Source organism: Vulpes vulpes, chromosome 14 (genome assembly GCF_048418805.1).
Source record: "Vulpes vulpes isolate BD-2025 chromosome 14, VulVul3, whole genome shotgun sequence".
NCBI classification, from domain to species: Eukaryota; Metazoa; Chordata; class Mammalia; order Carnivora; family Canidae; genus Vulpes; species Vulpes vulpes.
In genome coordinates, this window is record NC_132793.1 from 35553414 (window position 1) to 35573417 (window position 20004).

General features: G+C 41.8%; 1 long non-coding RNA gene across 1 annotated transcript in view; it reads right to left on the reverse strand.

The window, feature by feature from the left end:
- LOC140595395 (uncharacterized) overlaps positions 1 to 20004 on the reverse strand; it is a 130550-nt gene that overhangs the window by 76876 nt on the left and 33670 nt on the right. The gene's annotated exons all lie outside the window — the stretch shown is intronic.

The following is a 20004-nucleotide window of genomic DNA, read 5'->3' on the forward strand; positions in this document are numbered from 1 at the left end:
TTATTGATTTAGTGGTCCTAAAAGATGAGCAACACAGACATGTTTAATCTCTGGATATACTCCTCCCCTCCTGCATAGTCTGTCTTCCAATTCCTAAACCTTCCATGCAAAGAAAAACATCACCAGGCATAGGCCTTTGCCAAAAACACGCATTTGCACTCCAAATGGTACCTGTCAGATGAAAAAAGCACTTTTAAATAGGGTACTTGCTGACTAGTCTCACTAATGGGATGTTGTCTATTATTTACATGAAAAGTGTTAAAATGCAGACTTCTTTGTTTTATTTTTATTTGGGGTATTTTAAACAAAACATTCACTTTAATGCCAATGGGAAAAGGTCCACTTCTCTTTTGTGTTCCTTTCCAGCTTCCAATACTAAATTTTTGCCAAAGAGCACATATGGCCAACTGGGCTCATACTGAGCCCAGTGTAATTCCATTTCACTCCTATTAGAAAGTACGATCATGGGATAAAGGAGTCAGCACCTTCCAGGTACCATAGTACAAACTCTTTATTTTACCAATAAGGATAGAGAAGGAATGAAAGTCTTAGATGACAAAACTGGACAGGGCTTTAGGGGCTAATTCACTCCTGTCACAAATGAGGAAACCGAGGCACAGATCAGTGAAATGATTCACTCAAGACTTCTTCATAGCTAGCTAGGGACAAAATTTGGGCTAGAATTAAGGAATCTTGATCCCATGCTTGCACTTCCCTCAGACCACTCTCATTAATTTTGGTTTAATGGGATTATTATTTAATCTGCATGTTTGTTTTATCTTAAGCTCATGTTTCTACCCTATAATCTACTCTGGATGTGGTGTGGGGTGTTTCTTCTTAGAGAATGTGAAATTACACCACTCCATTTAGTGGCCTTGCCTAAAGAGTCACAATGGGGAGGAATCTCCCACACAGTAAGTTTTGTCATGGGTTGTCACAAGAAAAAGTCCCATGACCTGTCTTTTTCCCTTCAGAAACAGCATGAAAAGTCAGATTATACTGCAGATCCAACCTTAGCCCATTTGGTTTGATGCTTATCCCTAATCCCGAACCACTTCCTGGGCCTGAGCCCAGGTACTGGTGTGGCCAGGAAAATGCCAGAAGCCATATGGACTCCCCAGGCCACCTCCTGGATGAGGTTGGTGGCACACACCTAGGAACCAACTCATTCCGAGAGATAGAACAGATGGCATTCCAGATATGAATATGTATAATTTAGACTGCTAAGGTTGTTAAATAAGTATGTGTTTTTAGGTGGATTCATGAAAATCAAGAATTTTATAGCTGAAATGAAAGCAAGCAAAGGAAACCACAAGGCATTTTCCAAGGATATGCATTATTTCTTATTTGTTAGTATTGGTCTCCATAGCATGTTGCAATTTCCAGAGACCCCAGAAAGGCCAATGACGGCAGAACAAGAAGCAGACTGAATTTCTCCTTGGCTTTACCATTTATTTCTATAGCCCGTGCCTGAGAAGTCAACCCTGACTAATCTGTCCCCCATCAAAGTACTTATGCTTCAATCTGGCTGTCCTAGGAACAAGGCCTGAGGAGCACAACAGTAATGCAAGTCAGTCTATCAATGGAACTGGATAAGAAGATGTACTTCTAGAAATCTCCAACACAAACAGTACCCAGCAATAATATGTCTTGTTTCTGCAATTACTTCCAGTTTATATAACAGTTTCATACTTATGATCTCCTATGACTGGATCTTTATAACAACCCCATGAGATAAATTGAGTATGAATTCTTACCCTCATTTTACAGATGAGGAAATAGAAGCTCAGAGAGGTTAGATGACCACTTGGGATGCACAGAGGGTAAGTGGTGCCACTGGGACTTGAACTCAAGACTTTTTGATTCTGCATCTAGTGATGCATCTGATTTGGCATTTGCCAATGAATCAACAGCCAAAAGAGCCTTCACTGGGGAAGAATTCCAACTGCTGCTAGAACAGCCTAATCCATGGATTAACTGCTTTAATGAGTTAGAACATCAGGGGGTGGAATAAAGTGATATTCCCATATTCTGGAAGCATTCCAAAGACAGAAACTAGATTCTTATTATGAATCTTGATACTAGTGCTTCACCTCTCCTTGTACCCTTGACCTTTTGCAATTCCTCCAAGTAGACGCAGAATACATTTCCCTATTTCACTCATGATGGATGTGGCCATGTGATTTGTTTTACCCAATGAAATGTTAGCAATCATGACGCAAAGACTCAAAATGAATTTGCTTAGTTGGTTTGCCCTCTTGTATTCCTATTACCTACCCAATGTAGTTCACTGAGCCAAGGAAAAAGACATGTATACAGATCTAGACCCTATCTGCAGCTTTAAGCTGAGCTCATCTGAAACTCAGCCTAGATCAACCAACCTCTATCCAACTAGTGACACATAAGCAAGAAAAAAAGATTGTTTGAAACTACTGGTTTTGGGGCTGATTTGTTATATAGCAATAGCCAACCGATACTTTACCTTTCTTTCATCTTGCCAACTTCAAATCAATGCAGATAGGACCTTCCCTTTGTTATCTTCACTCTCTATTTTTTCCCAGGCAGTGAATCACCACCACTTCTTAAGTCTTAGATTAGCAAGAGTTTAAGTATCAGGATTGTTATCATCACAGAATTATGAAAAGCTAATATTAAGGACTCAAATGGTAGTAAAAACAAAGTAGGTAAAGTTATACTCATAAGAGAGAACACCATAGAAGCCAAATAAATATTAAATGAATGATTGAAAACTTTGGGCATTTGAAGGCTATTTTATAATTAGCATGTTAGAGAAAATACAGTGCCATTAGACAATATTTCCTATGTGTTTCTTTACAGAGTGACCTGGTCCTCGATGTGCTAGAAAGACAGACTGCCCGTCTGCTTATTGACTAAAACAGACAACACAGAGACAGGTAGCTAGTAGAAAACATAGTATAAGTAATGAATAAATAAATAAGTCAATGACAAGTTTAGATATTTTATTTGGCCTGGTTCTCCCATTTTAGCTTTGTTGGATGCATTCATAATCTCCAAAGTCCTAAAGCCCTAATTCTTCTGTCTCCTTAGAAACCTGCAGCAGGCTTCCATCTATAAAAAATTAAACACTTTTCTAGGTGTTTAAGAAGTTCAAATCCCCTAGTCCTTTCATCAGCTGTTCCAAGCTGGGGTGGTTGGGGTGGGGGAGGGGGGTATATCAATACCAGCTCACTGACAGAAGAAGGACTTGGCTATTCATCAGTTATCTGAGACAGTTTCCTGGAGCTGCGGGAAAAAATATGCCTCACACCTGGCCAGCACTCAACAATATTTGTCAAATGAAAGGAGGAAAGAAGATAGGAACTAGCCCCTGCCTTACCCAGCCTTCCATCCTTCCTCTCTGTTTCATCTCAGTTTGATCAAAAGTCATCCATTTGTCTGCTCCCTCTAACTCCCACTGGTTCCAGCCCTATGATTCAACCATCACAAATCTCCAAATTTGTTCACTGATCACATTTTCCCCTAGTCTCTGGCACAGTACTTTTTTCAGACTCGACTCTTGGTACTTGCAGATTTTCCATTTTAGCTCTCAACCCCATTTTTAATGTGCCCCGGTACACTGTATTTTGCACACAGCCTCCACCTTGGCTGTCACTCCAGAAGGATGAACCTTAATTCTCAGTTTCCTTTTTAATATTCTTTCTAATAGCATCATGCTGGGCACTGAAGTATCCAATGTTGTACTGTTTACAAAGCACTTTATTGCACGCTAACTCGTCTGACCCTCACCCAGTGCTCTCAGGTAGACAGCACAACCCCACCTGTTCAAATGAGTACTTGGAATACAAAAAGGGTCACAGAGGTGGTATACAGAGCAACCAAGATGCAAACCCAGTTTTCCTGTCTCCAACTCTTTTTTTTTTTTTTAAGTACTATAACTGCTGGAATTCTTGGGCATCTTTTATAATACTCAAACTTAGAAGAGAAAATAAATAATTGCTAAGAAAAAGGAACTAGTTGTAACGGCTCAAAAAAAAAAAAGGTCACAAGAAGACTGATCCACTTAGAATGCCTATATTTGCCCAAATGACTGTCAGTGATATTCTAATACGTTGATACAGATCTAATGATTCCAGGTTGAGTTAGCAGGATTCACTCATCCAAAAGTAACTCCATCCTTAGTGGGTAAGATGAGCCTCAGTACAAAAGCCCTGAACTCTATAAATCTCAACTTCCAGCCATGCCTTCAAAGGTAATTAAAGAAGAAACATCAGAAGAGACCAAAGGTTGGCATCATATCATGAACCATTCAACATCTACTGGAACTTACTACCTTTATAAATATTTACATTATAGAGTAATGAAACATTTGGAGGACCCTAAAAACTGTATCTTGAGAAAGTATCCAGGTTGCCCAGTGACCATTGTCATTGTCCAATCTGATTCCACTTTGAGATCATTTCCAAATAATCAGCTTATGCATGAGATAGTAGAAAAGTTCTAGGTCCAGAGGAGGGGATAGAGGGTTTAGCTCCTGGCTGTTCCGCTAATTATGTGAAGTTGAGCAAATTCCTTGGCCTATCCCAAACTCATTCTTTCTACAAATATTTATTGAACACTACAAAGGGCCAGGCACTGGGAATTAGAACAGGCCACAAGACAAAGTTCTTGCCCTCAGGGAACTCACATGCTAGGGGAGACGCATGATAAATAAACATATAAGGAGCACAAGAAAACAGTATAGAGATTTGCAGAGACAGAGAGCAGAGGTGCTGTGGATAGGATGCTATTTTGGATAAATGGTCTTTTGAGATAAATTCCCTAGGGGAAAAGAATTCTGAGTGAAGGGGACAGCATGTGGGAAGGCCCCGAAGTTAGGGGGAGCCTGGTGTGTTCAGAACAGAGAATAAGCCAATAAGTGTGACTGGAGCAGACAGGAGAAGAGAAGAGAGTGGAAGGGGAAGAAGTGAGAGGTAACTGCCATCATGGAGGGTCTTTTAGGCTTGGTAATAACGTGGGATGGGAAGCTCCTGGTGGGATCTGTGACATGATCCAACTTAGTTTCCAGAGCATAATTTTGGCTGCTATATGAAGGCAGGCCACACTGAGGAGGGCACTTTATGGGATGAGCACTGGGTGTTACAGGATATGTTGGCAAATCGAGCTTAAATAAAACAAAAAACAAATGTAAAAAAAAAAAAAAAGGAAGGAAGGAAGAAAGAAAGGAAGAAAGGAAGAAAGAAAAAGTCAGGCCAGCCCTTTCCTCATCTGGAAGCAAACTGGGAGGGACTAGAGCAACAAAGTGGGCTTCCCATTGCCCCTGCTGAGATCCCCTCATACTCTTTGCTGAGCAGGTCACTGCCCATCCTAGTGAGGCATTTCTAGATCTGTGATGGTTCTTTCATCCCAGAAGCCCAGAGGCGCACCATTCCCCTGCCATTAGCCTCCTAGTGCCTAGGGAAGATTCCAGCCATAGATGCTGCAAAACCTGGTCACCCCACCTGCAGCCCCAGACATCAGGGTGGATTTTCAGAGATGGGCCCTTTAAGTGGTTTCAGACAGAAATGACCCTATTTGCTGCTTTTCACTTCCATCCTGCCACCAGCGTTTCTTCCCAAAAAAGTCACCTAGTAAAGTCAGTAGGGTTAAGGCACGTGGCCTTTGCCCAGCACAGTGATTATTCTGTGGATGCTCAAGACTTTCAGATCTTATTTCCTTTTCTGGGTCACCTGCTTGATGTGAATTCATCCGAGTACATCACTTTGATATTTTTAGAGTTCTACATTATAACTGTTTCTACTCTCCCGCAGCAGTTCGAGCTAAGGGTTGGGACACAGCCCACGAGTTTGAGACTTAGCGACTGGCAAGGCCCGCCGCGTCCCAGTCCTCCTCCCAGAGCGCGCCCCGGGCACCGCCCAGCTTAGCTACTCGGAGAAGCCCGAGCCAGGTCCGCATCTGTTTCTCCCCTCTCCCGGGGCCACGTCCCCGCCGCGGACGGACACTGCAGCTCTGCGCGCGCCCCCTCCCGCACGGCGCCCGCCCCGCCCGCCCCGCCCGCCCCGCCTCCCCGCAGCAGCCGCGGAGGGCCGCGGAGCCAGCTCCCCCCGGAGAGCAGCGGTCGCGGCGGGGGCGGGGCGCGGCGGGGCGGGCTCCGCGGGGGCGGGGCGAGGCGGGCTCCGCGGGGGGCGGGCCGCAGCCCGTCGGTGGCGCTGATTGGTTCGCGGGGGCGGAGCGGCGGGGCGGGGCGGGCTCCGCGGGGGCGGGCCGCAGCCCGTCGGTGGCGCTGATTGGTTCGCGGGGCGGGCGGGGAGGCGGGGAGGCGGGGCCCCTGCCGTCGGCCTGCGAGGCGAGGGGCGCGGGCGCCGCGTCCCCGGGGCCGGGGGTCTCCCGTGGGCTTTGCGAGCAGCCGGTGCTGGTTTCCGCGGGAGCCCTCGGGCCGCCGTCTTGTCACCGTGCAGTCACCGTTTGTTCATTGCCACATCTGCCCCGGGGGACTCCGCGAGGCAGAGCTTTCTAGTCCACCCCCGGATGGATTCGGGGCCCTGGCGCTCGGCACGGTGCCTGGCACGTCATCACGACTTGGGGGATCAGTAAACAGCAGTGGAAGGAAGGGAGAAGGAGGGGGAGGAGGGGGGGAGGGAGACGGGGCGGGAGAGAAGGATAGAAACGGAAGCAAACTCCAGCCTCCATTTCTGCAAAACTGCAAAACAACTCCCTGTGTGACCCAGGGATTAAAGGCGTGGGTGTAAGTGCCCCTCACACACTGGGAGCACCATCCCCGCTGTTTTTGCTCCCAGAATATTAGTGATGGTGATCAGGAGGGGGGGGGAAAGGTTAAGGAGGAAAGGGGTGGTCTGCTCTTAAAAATGGCAAGGGCCAGAAACACTCCATGGGCCCCAAGCCAGCAGTGGCCCCCAAAAGCAAAGCAGGTTGGTGGCCCCTTCTTTAGCATCACAACCTCAAAATCTGCAGAGTCTGTAGGATTCTCGGGCAGCATCCCTTCTACAGGGAGGCTCTGTCGTGTGCCCAGGTAGAGGAAGACCGGACAGGAATCGATATGCTGGGGGTTTGGATCTCCAGTCCACTGCTGCCCATTGCCCTCCCCGAGCATTTTCCCCTGGAGGCTCCTCTAAAGTAAAAGTTCTGGGGGAAGCCCCACATGGTGATTTGTTCAGTGCCTGGGCCCCAGTAAAGGAAAATATGGAATTCTGGGTGCAGATACCCAGGCAGCCAGAAGCCTCTGAAACCCTCCCCCCGCCCCCACCTGGGGCGGTGAGCAGCTGTCAGCCCCCGCCTGACAACAAGCTTTCTGGGGCAGCTCTGTGCACGGAGAGGAGTGTCTCTTGCAGCTCCAAAAACAGATTTTGCCATCTCATCCCCACATTTGCAGTCTCAAGTTGGCTTCTTGTGATTGGCCAGAACTTTTCCTCACTAGAAAGATGAGGAGAATCTGCCTCCTCCGACCAGCTGGGAGAAAACACTGTGTAAAAGCCAAGATGCAATGGCTGTCCCACCCCCCCTTAGATGGGGTACAGGGCAGTTGGGCAGGGACGCAACAGGTCCAATGATGCCAGGGACCCCCAAAGGTCTCTACACTTAACCCTGGGAGTGATGGCATCTGACAGAGCAGCTAACCTTGTACCTTTCATTATGCAGTTGGGGGAGTCATAACGGGTTCTTTGGCTTTCTGGAGCAAAAGGTTTCTTAAATTTAATTTTAAAAGTTGTCATCAGGGCTGGCAGTTTGTGTACACAGCAGATGGTTGCTAATATGGTTCAAATTAGGGGCAATCGAAGCTTCTTGTCTGCCTATCCCAGTTCACTCCCACAGCTACTGTACCACACTGACTCCTAGGCTTCTCCAGCATAGATAATTCTACTTTAAGAGATGCAGTCCTTTAGAGTGACCAACAGCACTTTAAGGCATTCCCCAGGGTTCAGGCTTAATTAGCTGTTAATATCCGTAATGCAGCCATCCTTTGCCTTGGCTGTTCATTAGAATCACCTAGAGAGTTTAACAGTGATGCCCAGGCGACCCCTAAGACCAAGTAAATCACTATTTCTGGTAGTATTGTGGGAAAGTCCTACCCCCCCTCCCCGCCCCCATGACTACAGTGTGTTGTAAGGTTGAAAACCACTGTTATAATAGTAACTGCTGGTGTTGCCTGCCCACACTGTTCTCTAGTTCCTCTGGAAGGCCCATTCTCTCTTGATCCATGAGATTTAGTGATGCTAACCTCACCATCACCTCCCATACCATGTTTTTCTGGGGGGTTGGGAGGGGTGGGTAACAGGTCATCAGTTTGACCAATTAGTAAGTTCCATTCCCCTGTAGAACATAAATGGTTCAGGTATGACATGTGACCCAAAGAGGTCCAATGAGAATCAGCCTCAAGACTTTTGCTGAAACCAAAGGAAATGGTTTCTTTGTGGCTGCAATTATTTAGCAGAAAACAGAATGAGTCTTGGGCTCCCAGCAGCCATTTTTGTCACCACATGGAGAAAGCCTGCCTGTAAATTAAGGTAACATGGAGGAAAAGAGAGATTATTGATGGAGTGAAAGAGACTGAAACCTAATTAAAACCATGCCTGAAGCCAGATACCCTTCAGTAGCAGAAACAAATTCCTCTTTTCACCTAAACCAATTTGAGCTGAGTTTTTTATGATGTGCCACATCATAGCAGAATTAATCTGTTACATAACTAGGTGTTACCTTGAAATGCAGGGAACAGAGTTCTGATCTGAAGGGTCACAATTAAATGAGCTTAGATATTCATGGTGAATGATCCCAAACACCTAAAGATAGTAAGAGGATACTGTCCACCTTCAGAGTTGGTGGCTCTCAAAAGAGAGGGGTGCTGAAACTAAAGACAGACATGTTCTAGATTTTTGTTTTCTTTCTTGAACAGCAGGAGTCACGAGTAACTCAGTCTTAACTAAATATGAAAATGTTTGAAGCAGAAGTAAATACGTCCAAGAGATAATGTGTAAACTAAAATTTAACCAAGTCTGATAGAGCTTTTTAAATAGCCAATATGATAATGATACAGGAAGTTATATGGCCAAACAAAAGCAGTCCATAAACTGTCAAGACAAGGCATTGGGTGCTTTCTTGGTCAGGGGCACTTTCCTAGAAAATGTGCCCTCTGTCTGAAGGTACAAGTGAGAGACAAGTAATTGACTCACTAGATTTTCAATTTGAAAGTTATATCAGTTAGCAATTGCTGTAGAACAAACTAGCCCTAACCTTGGTGGCTTAAACAAATGATTTATCTGGCTCCTTATTCTGTAGGTCAGCATTTTGGGTTAGGGTTAGCTGGACTGTTCTGGACTCAGCTGGGCTCACTCTTGTATCTGCAGCCAGTTTCTGTTCAGCTAAGTGGCCCTGTTTCTGAAAGTGGCTGACTGTTGGTTGGGGCCACAGAGGTGACCAGGCCTTGTGTCTCTCATCGTTCAACAGTCCAGCCTGGGCTTATTTACACAGTGGAGGCAGGGTTCCAAGAGTGAGAGGAAACTCACATGAGGAATCTTGAGATCTAGGCTCAGAACTTGCATATTGTCATTCTATCATATTCTATTGGTCAAAGCGAATTGCAACTCCCTTTTCTGATAGGAGGAGTTGCAAAGTCACATTGCAGTGAACCAATGAGAACTCAGAGATGATTTGACCCAACCTTTCCCATTTCATGGGCAGTCAGTGGGCTTATTCAAGTCCCCCTCTGACTATAGAGGATTATTCTGGTCTCCACACTGATGCTGTGTCCATACTGATGCTTTGCTTAACCACACTTCTTTTTTTAGTTATTTCCCATATGATGTAGGTTTGCTTGACTCCTGCCAAAAACACTGTGAAGTTACTAAGGCAGACATTGTCTAAATTTTCTTCTTTACAAATAAAGAAAATGGATACTCTTATTCTCAAGGTCACCCATCAAGTATATTGGAATTCTTTCTCTGGACCAGCTCCTGAGACACAAAAGAAAATAGGGCAGACATATCTATCTGCACAACATAAAGGTTACCATTTAAATGACAAGTTAGATCATTCTGAACCAGGACCATTCTGTTCTTCTTCTGGACATCCCCAGTTGCTGTTATGACTCTGCTAATGCTGGTCAGTATATCAAAGCCAACTATTTATATTTGTGATGGGAGCAATTTATATTAATTTACAGAGTTGTTAGCCTACCCTCATTCCCTTTCCTATCCCTGCTGCAGAGAATTTTCTCTTTGACTACTGAGCTTTGTCACCTCTCCCCTGGGGAGTTCTGTCATTGTTGGGTGGAGTCCCAGGCTTCTACTGACAGCTGAATCTGGATAATGGGTAAAGCAAGTTTGGAAGAAGCAGGAGGAAAACATAGAGAGAATGATGGCACAGGGGAGCCACATGTGGTGGGGCTTCAGGAAGATCAGAGGTAGGGAATAGAAAGCAAAGGATTTAGAGAATAAGAAGATCCAGAAGAGCTATAAGGTTATAGGAAAACTAGGGAGAATTTTTTTAAATGCCATGCTGAGTTATAAATTGGATCTCTTTTGTTTTGTTTTTCTTTCAGATATGCAAGTAAAGTTTGCTTTACCTTTTACTTTGATAACTTTTGACTACTAACTTTGTTGAGTTTTTTTTTAATGTAACATTTTGGCAAGCCTAGACCACATGAAAACTGGAAATTTAGCTGGGGCAAATTAAGACATAATGATTTAGAATCAATATGTCCCCTGGCAGGACAACCAAAGTTTGTAACTTCACTAGATACATGGTCTAGATCAAAAAATTAGTCATCCTTTTCTTAAGAACACAAAAACAAAGACAAGACAAAATCCCCCTAACTCCATTTTTTTTTCCAGATTTCATTGTTTTTTTTTTTCCCCTGAGGATCTTTCTTCTGTTCCAAGATCCCAGTTAGGATGTCACATTCATTTAGCTCTGAAGTCTTCTCTGAACAGTTGACACTTGTCAGACTGTCCTTTTTTTGGATAACCTTGACAGTTTTGAGGAGTACTGGTCAAGTATTTTGTAGAATGTCTTTCGATTTGTTTGGAGGTTTTTTTCTTTTTCTTTTTTTTTTTCATAGTTAAGCTTGGGTTATAGGTTTGTTGAGGATTACCGCAGAGGCAAGGTGGAATTTTTTTTAAGATTCTATTTATTCATGAGAGACAGAGAGACAGGCAGAGACATAGGCAGAGGGAGAAGCAGGCTCCCCGCAGGGGGCCTGATGTGGGACTGGATCCTCCTCAGACTGGACCCGGGATCACGCCCTGAGCCAAAGGCAGACACCCAACCACTGAGCACCCCAGGCGTCCCACAAAGTGGGATTTTAAAAATGCATTATATTAAGGGCCCATGTGAATCAATGTGACTTATCACCTTAACCTCAATCACCTGGCTAAGGTAGTGTTTGGCAGGTTCCCCTCTGTAAAGTTACTTCTTTCTTCCTTTCCATAGCTTTATTCTTTGGAAGCAAGTCACTCAATATAACCCATCCTTTAAAGGTAGAATGTTCTGCCTTTTACCATAGTAAAGAATTTTATTTACTGGAATCTCACTTCAAGTTAGGAATGGAAAAGGGGATAATTGTGCCAAGAACAATAGTGCTGTAAAATGTAATGTGCTGGGAACTCCCATATCCAGCACAGTGGGCGGACATATCAGAGAGTCTGAAATGAAGAAATGGTAAGCCATGTGATGCTGAAAGGGATGTGTGGAAAGGAAGGGAGAAAGTTTAACAGTTGTTCTTCCTGGGAGACATTAGAGACGGGTACCTGGAAAGGACATTGCCAATGTTTTCTGGGCCACTCACTGTGAGAAGTCCCTGTACTGTATCTTTGAGGAAACTTATAGAGATTTATGTTTGCCTTCAAGGCATCAAAAGTGCTCTGCTATCTGTTCCAGGCCAAAAGTGGTCCACAGCAGAGTCCTATCACACTTGGATTGTTTCAGCAAATGATAAATCAGGCTAGGTCTGACTCTGGAGCAAGAAATACATAATCCAAAGGTTAGATCAAGACTATTGTTTCATTTCTTGAACCTCATGGAAGCTTTTAAATAGTTTCATGGACATACGTTTTTGCAATAGCATTCCTTCCATAGCTACTCCCAATTATTTATCTGAACATGCAAATGGTAGAGTGGCTGATGGTGACATCTCTGCATTGTCAGAAGATTAGACTCTCTTGTGTTTTTTTTTTAATTTTTTTTTTTTTTATGATAGTCACAGAGAGAGAGAGAGAGGCAGAGACACAGGCGGAGGGAGAAGCAGGCTCCATGCACCGGGAGCCTGATGTGGGATTCGATCCCGGGTCTCCAGGATCGCGCCCTGGGCCAAAGGCAGGCGCCAAACCGCTGCGCCACCCAGGGATTCCTAGACTCTCTTGTGAATCTTGCATTCCTGATTATTGCTTTTTACTTATATTGGACTCCATTGTGACCCTTGTATTCTTTGATCATTGCTGTTTACCAAACATTACACACACACACACACACACGCACGCACACATACACAATTATGGGAGATATATCTACATTTCCCATAATTGTATTATTTATGTTACTATGACAGAGAAGAATATTGTTCCTTACTCAACAGCCTCTGAGTGGTTGCTTTGTGGTTGCTCTGTACATCACATACATCTGTGTTAAAAGATGAAGCTTCAGTAACTTCTACCCAGCAGTCCAGCATGTTGCAAGAAATGAAACATAGGATCCATGTGTTTCCATAAAGGATACACCAGCTTCCACTAGAAAGATTATTTCAGTGTTTAGGGAAGGAATCAACAACAGGTTCTAACAAGAACCTTGCAGTCAGCAAAACAAGGTGTGTGGTAAATAGTCCTTTCTTGAGAATCAACAGAGCTGCAGGATATGTGCTGCTGGTGCATCCAAGGAGACCAATTAAATTAATAGTCTGGTAAGTTATCCAGAGTTCCTTGGCTGAGGGGCTGAAGCAGGACCCTAAATAAATTTGTGTCCCTTTCTATTGTTCTGGGCACAAAGTCTAATTTCCAGCCCAAGCTGTGGCAGTGGGAAGTGCAATAGTTGAACCAAGCTTTCTTTCATCTCAGAGTCCTCTGTGTCCTAATACTGCAAGGAAATTTAATTCATGAAGAAAAGAATTCCCCATAGATTTTAAAGGACCAGTCCTAGTGATAAGCCTGAGACAAGCAAACATTCTCAGTGATTCAATTACTTTTCCAGTTTCCAAGTGACATTGTGGTGCCAAATGCAGCTTTTTTTCTCTCTCTCTCTTTTTTTTCCTGTGGGCTTATTAAAGTGAAGACATTTTAATGCTGTTTGTTATCTACTAATATCAGTAACGTTATCAGTGACAATGGGGCAAACCAGAGTGTCTGCCAGCTGTGTACCAGAAGACAGGTGTCTGTTCTTCTTCCGCCTATGTTTTCACTGGGTTCTGAGGCCATCTTTGCTTTGAGAAGCAGCAAGGTGGCAGCTTGGATGCTCATTTGAGTTAGTGTCAGAAATTTGTTGGTCACCTAAGTCTATACCTCATAGAGGCCTCCAACTGGCTAATTCCTAGGCCTCCAGTGCTCCAGTTTGGCTTTTTAAGACAGCTTTTTTTTTTTTTTTAAGACAGCTGAGAAGTGATCAAACTCAGCAAGCATTAAAAATAAAATAAATAGCACTCCACAGGAAAAAGTAAAATTCCTTGTTTCAATATCAAAATCTAGAATGGGATGGGATATAAATCAGACAAGGAGATCATCCTTGTAAAAACCTATTCTAAGGCTAGAGCAATCAGATTCTTAGCCAGGAGCTAGCACTGGTTGGGGCAAATGCTGTATTGCCCCAATGATCTGGATGTTAGTGCTCTGCAAGACTAGGATACCTCAGTTTTGGAAAGAAACTAAACCTCTATCAGATAAAAATACCTATATGGGCACATACCCTTATTCTCCTGATAGTAGGACAGAGAGCAGTATGGCTGTGCTTGCCACATTTAGCTTCATCGACTATCCCAACCAGCCTGTTTATCTTTCTCCATCCTGAATCCACAACCAATGGGCCCTTAGGTGGGAAGGGAGAGGCAGAAAGTAACTCAATAACACTATCATCTGAATCATTTCTAATGAGCTGGTGTATTAACACTTGTCACATAGTTTTTAAAAAAGAGATTTCTTATGGATCTGACTCTTACCCATTTACAATTGTAATGAAACTAGCCTTCTTAAATTAATTTTTTTATTTAAAAGTAATATATGTAATACATACTTATTGTGGAAAATATAGCTAATAATACCCATAATGCCAGCAGCCACAGAACAGTTCAATTTTATATGTTGATATATATATATATATACAGTTTTTTTATATATATACAGTTTTGTACCATACTTAATTAACAATTTATTGTGAATATTTTGCCGTGTCATGAAACCATTTTTAAGAGCATGAATTTAACAGCTGTTTAATACTACCCCGAAAGGTATGTGTCAATTTTATTATTTTGAGATATTTAGGGTTTTCACATTTTTTTCGATAGCAAATAATGCTTAATATTTGCCTGTAGATCCCAGAGCACTGAGGTTTTCTTCTTTTTATGCCTATTTTTCTTTATTTATTAGACAGGATAGTAGATTCAGGGGAATCCCTGGGTGGCTCAGCAGTTTGGCACCTGCCTTTGGCCCAGGGCATGATCCTGGAGTCCTGGGATCGAGTCCCACATCAGGCTTCCTGGATGGAGCCTGCTTTCCCCTCTCTGTGTCTCTGCCTCTCCCTCTCTCTCTCTCTCTCTGTCTCTCATGAATAATAAAATCTTCTTTTAAAAAAAAAGGATAGTAGATTCAGAATTTTAGCACTTTAACAAAGCCTTACATGAAATATCTCTCACTCTATTTTAAGGAACTGTACGCTGAGATGTTTTTTAAAGTACAGCAAGTCAGATGAAATGATGAAACAAACAGTAATTAATTATATCTCCTTCAGATTTTTAATTAAAGTAACTATAATATAAAGCTGAAGTCTTGTTTATTCTATTTATCTTGTATTTTCCCTTTTCAAACTATCATAAATATGATGTATATGCCCAGACCAGATTTTTATATTTTTACCGCATACATATGGGAAATATATAGAGTTGCTTTATGTTATCAGACTGAATGTAATATTTTTCTATTTCTTTTTCCGTTCAATATTTTAAAAATCTGTCTACGTTGATTCATGTGATTCTAGTTCATTCATTGTAACTGCTGTATACCATTCTATCATGTGAATATATAATCCATTTATCCATTTCATTTTTCACAGCTCTTTAGGTTATTATTTCCATATTTTCTTTAGTAAAAAGTGTTGCAGTTTGTATGTGACTTTGTTGTGTCAAAGGCCTTCTCCATCCCTTTGTTTCCAACCTTTCTGAGTCTTATTACTTTAAGTGCATTTCTGGAAAGTAGCAAATAAATGGATTTTTTTAAACCAATATGATTGTCTGTACCTTTTATATAATATATTTGTGTTATTATAATTACTACTATATTTGAACTTCCCTCTGCCATCTTATTTTGTGCATTCCATTTCAGAGATTTTTCTTTGCTTCTTCTCCCTGTCCCTGAATTTTGTTGAATCTATTTCCTTCGGCTTCTTCTATAGGCTGAGAAGTCATATTTTATTTCTACTATTTTAGTGGTTAACCTTAAAGGTTTAAGATGTATACTTAAGAAATCTCATGTTTGGCATGCCTGAGTGGCTCAGTCGATTAAGCATCCAAATTTTGATTTTTGGCTCAGGTCATGATCTCAGGATTGTGAGATCAAGACCCATGTGTAGCTCTGCACTGGGTGTGGACTCTGCTTGAGATTCTCTCTCTTCCTCTCCCTTTGCCCCTCTAGCACCCCTGCCCCACAGTGTGCACTCACTCTCTCTCTCTTAAAAAAAAAATGGAAATCTCAAGTTAATCTGCATCTTTGTCCTTCTCCTAAACAGTACAAGTCTTAGTAATGCACTAACTCTGACTTTCTTGCACTCATGTTATTATTTTCTAGTACATTTGTTCTGGCATTTCTATGCATTTAAGATGGAAGGAGTGGTTTCCTGGGTCAGGTCAGCCTTCCACTAGAAGTCACAGAATAGAATTTCCAAGTATTGAATATTGGAAAACTTCTGGATAGATATGCACCAAAATATTGATAGTAATCATCTCAAAAATGGTATGATTAAAAGTAACTTTAAATTCTTTTCTATGATTTTTTTCTACATGTCCTCTTTTTATCCCTAAGGAAAAAATAGAAAGAGAAAGAGGGAGAGAGAGAGAGAGAGAGAGAGAGAGAGAAGATAGAAAAGAATGAAAAGAAATTTTGTTTTGTTTTCGTTTTATACGGTGGTTTGTCTTTTTTTTTTTAAATGTTTTATTTTAAAGCAATCTCTACAGCGAATGTGGGGCTCAGATTCACAACTCTGAGATCAAGAGTCTCATGCTCCACCAACTGAGCCAGCCAGGCACTCCCTTTCATGGTTTTCATTTTAACTAATGACAGTCTATAGTTTTAAACTTGCCAGTAAAGGACAGCTCAATTGCCACCATGTATGAGTTATCAATTGGCAGAACAATGCCACAAAAAAATGATCTCAAAACCCCAATAGCACACAACAATGAGTATTTCTTTATTTCTCACACATCTGTATCTGCTGGTCTTGGTCTGGCTTGCCCATATCACTAGCATGGTAGAATTATGGTATCCAAAGTTGTCCACGTCCTAATCCTCAGCACCTGTGAATATATTACCTTATATGGCAAGAGGGACTTTGCAGATATGATCAAATTAAGTATCTTGAGATGAAGAGATTATCTTTAATTATCTGAGTGGGCCTGATATAAACACAAGAGTCCTTACAGAAGGTCAGTAGGTAGTCATACAGGAGAGAAGATGCATTGCTGCTAGCTTTGAAGATGGAGGAAGCATTCACGAGTCAAAAAAATATAGGCAGTTTCTAAAAGCTGGAAAAGGCAAGGAGATAGTTCTCCTCTATAGCCTCCACAAGCAATGCAACTCTGTGCTCATTTTAGGCTTCTGACTTACAGATCTATAAAAATAAGTGTGTGCTGTTTTAAGCCACTAAAATTGTGGTAATTTGTTACAGTGGCAGTAGAAAACCAATACATCTGTGGATGTCTAGCTGTCAGATGATCTAAGATGACTTCAGCTGGGATAACCAGGATGACTCAGCTTTCTTCCACATAATTCTTAAGCCTGGGCATGTTTTCATGATGGTGGCAGACACAAAAGTACAAGCAAATGGAAGCACAGTAGACCTTTTGAGACCTAAGCATAGAACTGGGACATATCCTTTCAGCTTCATTCCGTTTATTAAAGCAAGTCATGTGGCCAACTCCAGGTTCAAGAATGTGAAAATAGACTCTGCCTGGGACTTCACCTTGTTAGGAAGAGGAGTTATGAAGTCATATGGCAAAGGACATGGATACAGGATGAGCAAAGAATTAGGGCAAATGATGCAATCCACCATAATGAATTAAACAGTCTCATTTGGGTAAATGATTAAGTACTTCTAATTCCAGATGCTTTATTAAAATTGTATCTCTTCTTTCTCAGTTAATCTCATAATCTGATCTACCCTTCTAATATGAGGTTTGTTATAGGTAGATGTTGACATTCTTCCTTACATGTGGTTCTCTGCTGACTCTTATTGACTTCAAATGTGGATATACCTCTCCTTACCTGGCAAAACTCTGATTTTATTGCATCCAATGCTGGTGGATCTTGTGTAACTTGTGATGTGCCCTGGATGAATTGTTCTATTTTGGGGTCTTAGTGGCCTCCTCTGGGACATGGCAATGATTTCCATTCAACCTTTATCTTGAGTGGCCCACCTTGCTGCCTACTACTGCAAAATCACCACATCTGTTACTACAAGGATCCCTTTGAATCACGTCACAAGGCAGATACGTCAATTATCTTACATGCCCTTCTGTCTCACACTCCCTGGGGTACATAGGGAATTCTGAATGCCTTACAAAGCATTCTCAGGCTAAAGCAGGTGGTATAAGCTTGCTTGATGATTAACCACATCATGCCATGTGTCCTTTTCTCTTCTGCTTCTACCTCTTCTTATTGGCATAGGGCTCTTCTAATAATCTTGAATTTTTCCTATAATCTTTCATTAAAATTGAGAAAGAATTTCTCCCACTCTGGCACTTCTCCGAAACAGTATGGTTATCTCTCCCATTTTATTATTTCATATGCCTTTAGCGCTAAATAACAAAGCCTGACTCAAATTAGATGAAAGAAATAAACTTATTATATCACAAAAGAGGAAGTCTAGCATTAGGGATGTTTGGTTCAAGACCTCAGAATATCACATTATCGACTGGGATGTGGGTTCTTTCCATCTCTTTGCTCTGAGAGCCTCACTGTTGACCTCATTCTAAAACTGGTTTCCTGCCAGCTCAGAAATTGGCTATAAATCATACTGGGAGCCTGCTTCCTCCATTACCAAGGGAAGAGAGAGGAGGAACACTTCTCTGTAATCTTGTATTAAAAAGTTTTTCCTTTTCATTGGACCAACTCAAAACAAGTAAGAGTGGACAGAGAAATGGCTTGTGTTGATTGGTGAAAGCCTCCATTTCTGAACCAATTGTCATGAAGGCAGTTGAAATTACTGTAATTTGGTTCAACTAAAGCTCCATCCCTGTAACTGAAGGTAAGTTCAGTTTCCCTAGTCCACAAAGACTGTGTGAAGTAAAGATGGACCTAACAAAGTCTTTATTCTACTAATAAGAAGACAAGCAATTGTGGATGTTTATTCTCCAACAATAATGTCTCCTAAAAACATAATTCAAAAGGTTTTTTAAAAAATATTTTATGTATTTATTTGAGAGAAGAGCACAAGGAGGTGGGGAAGAGTGGCAGATGGAAAAGCAGATTCCTCACTGAACAGGGAGCCTGATCCTGCACCCTCCTCTCCACTCCATCCCAGGACCCCAAAATCATGACTTGAGCTGAAGGCAGATGCTTAACCGATTGAGCCACTCAGGCACCCCACAGAAAGTTTTTTTTATATCTCCTAAAAAGAACCAGTACATTCATAATGACCACTTCTCCTTTGGTGTCTCTCCCTTCCTCTCTCTTTTAGTAGTGAGAAACTTTCTTCTCCTCTCTCATTGGAACTTCTCTTTAAATATACACTAAATTCTCTCTTCCTCTGGCTTATTGTGAAATCCTTTGTTTAGACTCCAATTGATCTTACCTTGTAAAGGAAAGGTTTGAAATTTTAAAATTCCTTTTTTCCTTTGTCAAGAATTGCTAGCTTTTTTAACTGTTGTTTACTAGACAAAGCCCCCTTTATAATGATGACACTCAACATTTTTCTAGGGAGCATCCATCCTCACAAAGATATAAATGCCAGTAAGCCAATGAGTAGAGAGTACCAAGGCAGCAAGACAAACAGATTCAGAATGTATTATAGAAATATAGCAAAAAGAAAAAAAATCTGAAACCAACCAAACAAACAAAACATACAACGCACTGACTGCCTGATTTTTTCCTTCAGGCAAAGAAGATTAGACCCTTCAAATTTCAGATGATGTCAACTCTGTCCATGTTGCTTAACATCCAGTCCAAATGACTTTCCCCAGTAATTCTCTAGCTTACCATTTATTAGCTTCCTTCCTGGAAATTATTATAATTTGTAATTCTACTTATTTGTAATTATGCCTATTTATTTCTTTGCTAGTTTATTTCCCATTTCCTGCACTAGAATGTAAGAACATGAGGGTAGAGAGTTCAGTTACATCATTTATTTCTTCATCTCCGACATCTACCAGAGAACCTGGCACAAAACTAGACTTCCAACAATTATTAGTTAGATGAATGAATGAATGAATGAATGAATGAATGAATGAATTTTTTTTCTCTTACTAAATTGAACAACTCTCAATGGATCTTCAGATCCGTTATCTTAGTAGATTCTCAGAATAAAATTATTCTCTTCACCAGATAATAAGGATGACAGCAATATCTGAGAAAGGGATGTTAAGTGACCTGCTCAAAAAAGACACAGTAA